This window comes from Oncorhynchus masou, chromosome 12, assembly GCF_036934945.1.
Source record: "Oncorhynchus masou masou isolate Uvic2021 chromosome 12, UVic_Omas_1.1, whole genome shotgun sequence".
NCBI lineage: Eukaryota > Metazoa > Chordata > Actinopteri > Salmoniformes > Salmonidae > Oncorhynchus > Oncorhynchus masou.
The window spans coordinates 63,283,914-63,293,117 of NC_088223.1; positions in this window are offsets into that span (position 1 = coordinate 63,283,914).

Sequence of the window (9,204 nt, forward strand, 5' to 3'; positions counted from 1 at the left end):
AGTGTGACAATGCAGACAACCAACAAGAACCAACAATAATAGGCTAATGTTTCTCTTTACATACTTTACAATAAGTGTACAGGCCTGCATGAATAGACAGACATTAAAGGGATAGCAAACAAAACATGTATTATTGTAAGCAATATTGTATACATAAAGAAGACAGTCTACTCACAACAGTTCCAATAGAGATAATGTGTATGTCCATCCTGGAAGCCTCAGCTCCAACCACATCCCAGGCTCAGGATTCTCAGACCAGGCCAGTCACCAACACACCGATAAGGCTGAGCTAGGGGCCACGGCCTGCTCTGCTCTCATAACCTGTTTGGTAACTGCTAACCGCTAACTGCAAACACGCACACACACGCACACACACACACACTGGTGTAGTATACTGTGTGAATGTTCTGTTTGGGCTCTAGGAATGCATTCATTGTGACTGACAGCTGTATGGAAACTTGACAGACAGGTGCTTTTGTTCCTCTAGGCCTTTGAGACTGACTCCCCAGGCATCCAGGACTGTGCCTGTATAGAAACGACAAGGGCCACATAGGAGATGTACAAGGCAGCCGGGGTAGGGGGTCGAGCAGGGAGAGGAACGCGCCTCACCCCTAACGCCTATTGCTTTAGCACAGTGGTTAAAGGTTAAGGGTGGAAGTAGTATCACTCATGAGCTTCCCACTGGGTGCACCACTTTATTTCAATCTGGATAATTGGCTAATATATGGTTGAGAGGTTTAGCAATGAGATTACAACCTACAGTTGAAGTCGGATGTTTACGTACATCTTAGCCAAATACCTTAAACTACGTTAAACGTTAAACTTATTGTGGGAAGCTTGAGGAAGGCTACCCGAAACGTTTGGCCCAAGTTAAACAATTTTACGGCCATGCTACCAAATACTAATTGAGTGTATTTAAACTTCTCACCCACTGGGAATGTGACAAAATAAATAAAAGCTGAAATAAATCATTCTCTCTACTATTATTCTGACATTTGACATTCTTAAAATAAAGTGGTGATCCTACCTGACCTAAGACAGGGAATTTCTCCTGGGATTAAATATCAGGAATTGTGAAAACTGAGTTTAAATGTAAATGTATTTGGCTAATCTAAATGTATTTGGCTAAGGTGTATGTAAACTTCCGACTTCAATTGTACATATGAAATGAGTAAAGCAGTTTGTAAACACTTTTAAAGTGACTAGTGTTCCATTATTGAAGTGACCAGGGATTCTAAGGTGCAGGGGTGGTAGCCGGCTAGTGATGACTATTTAACAGTCTGATGGCCTTGAGATAGAAGCTGTTTTTTAGTCTCTCGGTCCCAGCTTTGATGCACCTGTACTGACCTCACCTTCTGGATGATAGCAGGGTGGACAGGCCGTGGCTGGGGAGGTTGATGTCCTTGTTGATCTTTATGGCCTTCCTGTGATATCGGGTGCTGTAGGTGTACCCCCGGTGATGCATTGGGCCGGCCGCCACACCCTCTGAAGAGCCCTGTGGTTATGGGTGGAGGGTGGTGCGGTCGGTCCAACACATCACCGGGGGTATGGGGGGGTATGAAGGTATTCTGAGCACTGTGTGTGTGTGTGTGTGTGTGTGTGTGTGTGTGTGTGTGTGTGTGTGTGTGTGTGTGTGTGTGTGTGTGCGTGTGTGTGTAGGGAGACAATGGGAAAGAGGAAAACAGGGAGAGATGGGTGATTTCCTCCCTCCTTGTAAACTGTTCTCTCTCTTTCTCTCTCCAGGGGTCGGCAGGAGAGTGAGAGAGGGTAAGAGGTCTGCTTTAATGCACTTCAGTTTTTGATGATGAGCAGAAAGGTTGGGTTTTCTCAAGTGCATGATAACCCACTGGGCACAGACGTCATTTCAACATTTCAACTAGTTTTGATTGACATTTGATTGAGATGTCAACTACTATGAATTCAACATGAAATCCACAAAAACATTTGACATGTCATTGGATTTAGGTTAGTTGAGTGAAAAAAAAGACCACGTTGAGTCAACATCAGATTGACTTTTGTTGTTGAAATGAGGTCGAAATATCATTGATGCAACCAGTTTTTGCCCAGTGTGAAGATATATACACACACACAGTCATACACACGGTCACACACACCAAAACACAGACGGTCACACACGCGGTCACACCCACGGTCACACAGACGGTCACACACACAGTCATACACACGGTCACACACACCAAAACACAGACGGTCACACACGCGGTCACACACACGGTCACACAGACGGTCACACACACAGTCACACACACAGTCACACAGACGGTCACACACACTGTCACACACACGGTCACACAGACGGTCACACACACAGTCACACACACGGTCACACAGACGGTCACACACACGGTCACACACACGGTCACACACACAAAAACACAGACGGTCACACACACAGTCACACACACGGTCACACACACAAAAACACAGACGGTCACACACGCGGTCACACACACGGTCACACAGACGGTCACACACACAGTCACACAGACGGTCACACACACGGTCACACACACGGTCACACAGATGGTCACACACACAGTCACACACATGGTCACACACACAAAAACACAGACGGTCACACACACAAAAACACAGACGGTCACACACACGGTCACACAGACGGTCACACACACAAAAACACAGACGGTCACACACACGGTCTCACAGACAGTCACAAACCCAGTCACACAGACAGACAGTCACTCACAAACACACACACACATACATCTGTATTCACTCCTCTAAGAAGCCATTAGTGTGAGCTGGCCTTGATTACTTATTTATGGGGCCGTCGAGGAGTGGAGTGAAGAACTACGGACAAAGGCTCCCCCTGACCACTGCAACATCATGAACATGCAGCAGTCTATACACACACACACACACACACACACACACACACACACACACACACACACACACACACACACACACACACACACACACACACACACACACACACACACACACACACACACACACACACATACATACATACATACATACATACATACATACATACATACATACATACATACATACATACATACATACATACACACATACATACATACTCTGCATTGCAAATGCGCAGGGCAAGGAAAGGCCTCACCAGTATTTTTGACTAACGGGATATGGACGTGAATACTCTGGTCATCAAACCTGACAGTCTACAACACCAGGGTTAACACAGTACGAGCATCTCACAAACACACAAACACACAATGATGCAAGCAGCCACACACGCACACACACACACCAGAGAAGAGGCAGCCAGACACAGGCCGTTTGGAAACACCTTTTATTGGTTATCTTTAGCCATGAGGGCTGCAGCCGCCACACCACTCCAAGAGAAACCAAACCAAAAAGCCTAAAATATCATCCTCTCAACGTCCGCAGTCAAATAAATACTTTTCTCTCATCGCAACCATTAAATAAATATCTGTGACGCATCGGTAATATCAGCAACGGAAAAAAATAAGTGTGAAATGTATATTTAATATATATAATATATTCATTTAGATAGATTTCTATATATATATATGTATATATATATATATATGTCCATATATTTTCCTTAAATGATTTTACAACATACAAGATGCCAATTGTACCAAAGCAATACTTACTAATACAACATGGGGAAGTTTAGTGGTTAACTTGTAGCCTGCATACAGCACCCGAGAGGGTTGGTTGGTTGGTTGTTATTCTGCAGAAATGCATGTATAGTACAGTACCTACCTACACACGAGCCCTTCCCCTCAACACCTGACCACCTGGGAGATAGAGCTCTTCAGGGGAAGGACTGTAGAGGAGAGGACATACACCTGGGCCTTACACGTTGGCCATGAAGTGTGTGGGTGTGTATTTGTTTGTGTGTGTATTTGTGTGTGTGTATTTGTGTTTGTGTGTGTGTATTTGTGTTTGTGTGTGTGTGTTTGTGTGTGTGTATTTGTGTTTGTGTGTGTGTGTGTGTTTGTGTGTGTGTATTTGTGTTTGTGTGTGTGTATTTGTGTGTGTGTGTGTGTGTGTGTGTGTGTGTGTGTGTGTGTGTGTGTGTGTGTGTGTGTGTGTGTGTGTGTGTGTGTGTGTGTGTGTGTGTGTGTGTATTTGTGTTTGTGTATTTGTGAAATGAATCACGGAGCAAATAGTGAAGTTGAGGTACATCATAAAAGGTGTGGCACATAGTAAATGAACTTCTCCTCCACAGTGCAAAACCTCTAGAATAATTGTTAGAAGTATTGACCAGGTCTGTGACTCAAGGTAAATGTTCACTATAATAGAAAATAATCATAGCAACATCAATCATAATAAAAAGGGGAATACAATACATACATGTATACAATAACAGTCTGTATGTACATGTAAAAATATAGCAAAGTAACTTCAACAAATCGGATGAGTGTGTGTGTTCATAGGTGAATACAAGCACACATGTGCACGCACATACAAGCACACACGCACGCACACACATGCTTGACACAGCATGTTACGTTTCACATCCGGTTTGGATATCAGTACAGAAGACAACCAGACCCCCCCAGACTCAGTCTCTCAGTCCCTCAGTCCCTCCATCCCTCCTCGCCTGTTCTTCATCTCCCAATGTTGGAATGGTATGACCTCACTCCCACAGCTTCACTCACTCCAACATCAGTCCTTCTAACGGACAGTCACCCTGTCCGCAACCTCCTCTTCCCTTCCTTTTCTTTCCTCCCTTCTCCACTTCCACAGCTCTCTCCCACACTCTGCTTTCCTCCATTCACCTCCAACCCTCCCTCCTTCCCCATTAGAAGCTATCATACAGCTAATTGACTCCTCTCAGAGATCAACTCTCAGAGAAGGAGGACTGGAACCTATTAAGGCGTCTGCATGCTTCCCAGCCGAAACAGTTTGGAATAGTTCCTGCATATATTATGATGACATTTTTTGACATTTTTGTTCGTTTTGGTCTTCGGCAAGCGTGTTTTCGGTTGTTCGGGCACACTAAACTTTTTCTCGAGACAAGCAGAAATCGGTACCTGAAGTCTAGGCCTCTTCATCGGTGATTGGACAACAGTAAGGATTGTTTGTTGTCATTCAACGTGAGACGAATAGTTTTAATTCAAATTATTTCGCTGGAGAAATATTGCACCTAACATCTTAGTTAGATGTAAAATTGAGCAACTAAGATCTCCTCTGCAAAAACGTCAAAATTAATGACAAATTCCTTGAGTTATCTGACTATTTTAGGAAGTGTATTTTGGCTACAGCGTCTCAGAACGGACAAACAGTACTATTGCTGCTTCTTTCTCATTTATCAAGTGATGGTCTTCTAATAGAGTATGTGAGCGCACTTGTTCAGTTTGACCTGCTGAACTGCCAACCTGAAGCACACTGACACCTTTACTTAGTCCATACAGTTAGTAGGAATGTAACTGGGAGGGAAGGGGTCCTAAGATGTGATGCTGGAAGGTGTTAGCTAGCCCCCCTCCACCCCCAGGTGGGGTCGGGGGGAGGACTTGCCTGAGGTTGATCAAACTGGCCAGAGGAATCTGTCAAGAAGAGGAAAGCCCTGACCACGCAAAATGCATAATGTGTTGTGGACGCAGTGGTAAGGATCTATAACGGAGGTAACATTTCTTATCTGGCTCCCTTTCCTAAGCCTTATCTGGCTTACTGTCCATGCCCTATGATATCCCTCTGTATTTGGGAATTTGGGGTAGCTCCATCTCTTTGGTGCACGGTAGACAGCAACGCTATCAGGATGGAGGGAGGAATAGAGGAGAAGGGAGGAAGGAATGGGTTAGGGGAGGCTGAGGGATGGGTACAGGCAGGGGAGGTGAGGAGGGGAGAGACAGGCGGTGAGGGGTCAGGGAAGTCTGGCGTCAGCCTGCCGTGGAGAGGAAACCTGACCAGACTCTGGGTCCTCTGAAGCAGCGACGCTAAAAATAAAACAGGAGGCTTCTGCTGACAGCAAACATACACAGGCCCGACACACACTAACACAGGAGGGGACATGACACCCACACACATATACTTACATATACACTACATGACCAAAAGTATGTGACCACCTGCTCGTCGAACATTTCATTCCAAAATCATGGGCATTAATATGATGGTCCCCCATTTGCTGCTATAACAGCCTCCACTCTTCTGGGAAGGTTTTCCAATCGATATTGGAATGTTGCTGCAGGGACTTCCTTCCATTCAGACACAAGAGCATTAGTGAGGTCGGGTACTGAAGTTGGGTGATTAGGCCTGGCTAGCAGTCGGAATTCTAATTCATCCCAAAGGTGGGATGGTGTGTCAGGGCTCTGTGCAGGCCAGTCAAGTTCTTCCACACAATCTCGACAAACCATTTCTGTATGGACCTCGCTTTGTGCATGGGGGCATTGTCAGGCTGAAACAGGAAAGTACCTTCCCCAAACTGTTGCCACAAAGTTGGAAGCACAGAGTCATCTAGAATGTCATTGTATGCTGTAGCATTATGATTTCCCTTAACTGGAATTAAGGGGCCTAGCTCAAACCATGACAATCAGCCCCAGACCATTATTCCTCCTCTACCAAACTTTACAGTTGGCACTATGCATTGGGACAGGTAGCGTTCTCCTGGAATGCGCCAAACCACATTCGTCCATCAGACTGACAGATGGTGAAGCGTGATTCATCACTACAGAGAACGCGTTTCCACTGCTCCAGAGTCCATAAGTTCCAAGCTTTACACCACTCCAACCAACGCTTGGCATTGCACATGGTGATCTTAGGCTTGTGTGCGGCTGCTCGGCCATGGAAACCCACTTCATAAGTTCCTAACCAACAGTTCTTGTGCTGATGTGTCTTCCAGAAGCAGTTTGGAACTCGGTAGTGAGTGTTGCAACCGGGGACAGACACTTTTTTATGCACTACGTGCTTCAGCACTTCGCGGTCCTGTTCTGTGAGCTTGTGTGGCCTACCACTTTGCGGCTGAGCCGTTGTTGCTCCTAGACTTTTCCACTTCACAATAACAGGACTTACAGTTGACTAGGGCAGCTGTAGTTGGGCAAAAATGTTACAAACTGGCATGTTGGAAAGGTGGCATCCAATGATGGTGCCATGTTGAAAGTCACTGAGCTCTTCAGTAAGGCCATTCTACTGCCAATGTTTCTCTATGGAAATTGCATGGCTGTGTGCTCCATTTTATACACCTGTCAGCAACGGGTGGGCCTGAAATAGCCAAATCCACATATTTGAAGGGGTGTCCACATACCTTTGTATATATATAGTGTATACTGTACATACACAGTTAAGAACACACACTTACACACAAATATTTGTGCACATACACATGCTCGTGCAAGCACGCACACACATAACACACACACACACACACACACACACACACACACACACACACACACACACACACACACACACACACACACACACACACACACACACACACACACACACACACACACACACACACACACACACACTGCCTGGTCATAAGGGAGGCCCCCCAGGTTAGTCTGTTAGTTAGACAGCTGGGCAACACTACAGACGATTCACCTCTATATCTCACAGTGCTTTCCATATTAAATGAGCTTAATCACTTTAGATTCTCCGGGTACATCATGGTCCCTTTTTGGTGTGTCAAACAGTAATACATGTTTGTGTTTCAGAGTTTGTGTCTTTGTTCCACCATTAGGAAAGGGTCTTTGCATCAGTCTCAGACAAAATGTCTGCCATGGCCGCTCGTTGCCACATCTTGTATGTCCATTCAGTCTGTCGGCTCCAGGATGCCTCTTCAGAGAGGGAGGGGAGGGAAGGAAGCCCACACCTGTAGACCACCCTGTCTCTGTCTCTGTCATGCCTGGAATACACATTTGCTAGAGACCCCTTTTATTTAATGGCTGTATTAGGATTTGTACTAGTAGCTTGCTCACTGTACTCACATGTAACACATGGTCCGCTCTCTCTATCTCTCTACCTCACTCTCTCTCTACCTCTCTACCTATGTCTCTCTCTATCTCTCTACCTCACTCTCTCTCTACCTCTCTACCTATGTCTCTCTCTCTCTCTCTACCTCAGTCTCTCTCTACCTCTCTACCTATGTCTCTCTCTCTCTACCTCACTCTCTCTCTACCTCTCTACCTATGTCTCTCTCTCTCGCTCTACCTCACTCTCTCTCTACCTCTCTACCTATGTCTCCCTCTATCACTCTACCTCACTCTCTCTCTAACTCTCTACCTATGTCTCTCTCTCTCTCCCTCACTCTCTCTCTACCTCTCTACCTATGTCTCTCTCTCGCTCTACCTCACTCTCTCTCTACCTCTCTACCTATGTCTCTCTCTCACTCTCTACCTCACAGAAGAGGAAGTCCAATAAATAAATAGGTCAAGTCTAACAGAGCAAACCCCAGTCCATCACACAGCACAGTGAGGTTGGTCTGTTGAGTAATGGTCTGGTCGGCCAGGCAGGCGCACACAGAGAATAGCCACAGTACTATCTACAGTAGAGTGGCCCACACAGTAAGGGGAAGGTAGAGACTGCATGCCCACACAGTAAGGGGAAGGTAGAGACTGCATGCCCACACAGTAAGGGGAAGGTAGAGACTGCATGCCCACACAGTAAGGGGAAGGTAGAGACAGTATGCCCACACAGTAAGGGGAAGGTAGAGACAGTATGCCCACACAGTAAGGGGAAGGTAGAGACAGTATGCCCACACAGTAAGGGGAAGGTAGAGACAGTATGCCCACACAGTAAGGGGAAGGTAGAGACAGTATGCCCACACAGACTGCATGCCCACACAGTAAGGGGAAGGTAGAGACAGTATGCCCACACAGTAAGGGGAAGGTAGAGACAGTATGCCCACACAGTAAGGGGAAGGTAGAGACTGCATGCCCACACAGTAAGGGGAAGGTAGAGACTGCATGCCCACAAGGTTAGGGGAAGGTAGAGACAGTATGCCCACACAGTAAGGGGAAGGGAAGCCCACACAGTAGGGGAGGTAGAGACTGCATGCCCACACAGTAAGGGGAAGGTAGATGCCCACACAGTAAGGGGAAGGTAGAGACATGCCCACACAGTAAGGGGAAGGTAGAGACAGTATGCCCACACAGTAAGGGGAAGGTAGAGACAGTATGCCCACACAGTAAGGGGAAGGTAGAGACAGTATGCCCACACAGTAAGGGGAAGGTAGAGACAGTATGCCCACACAGTAAG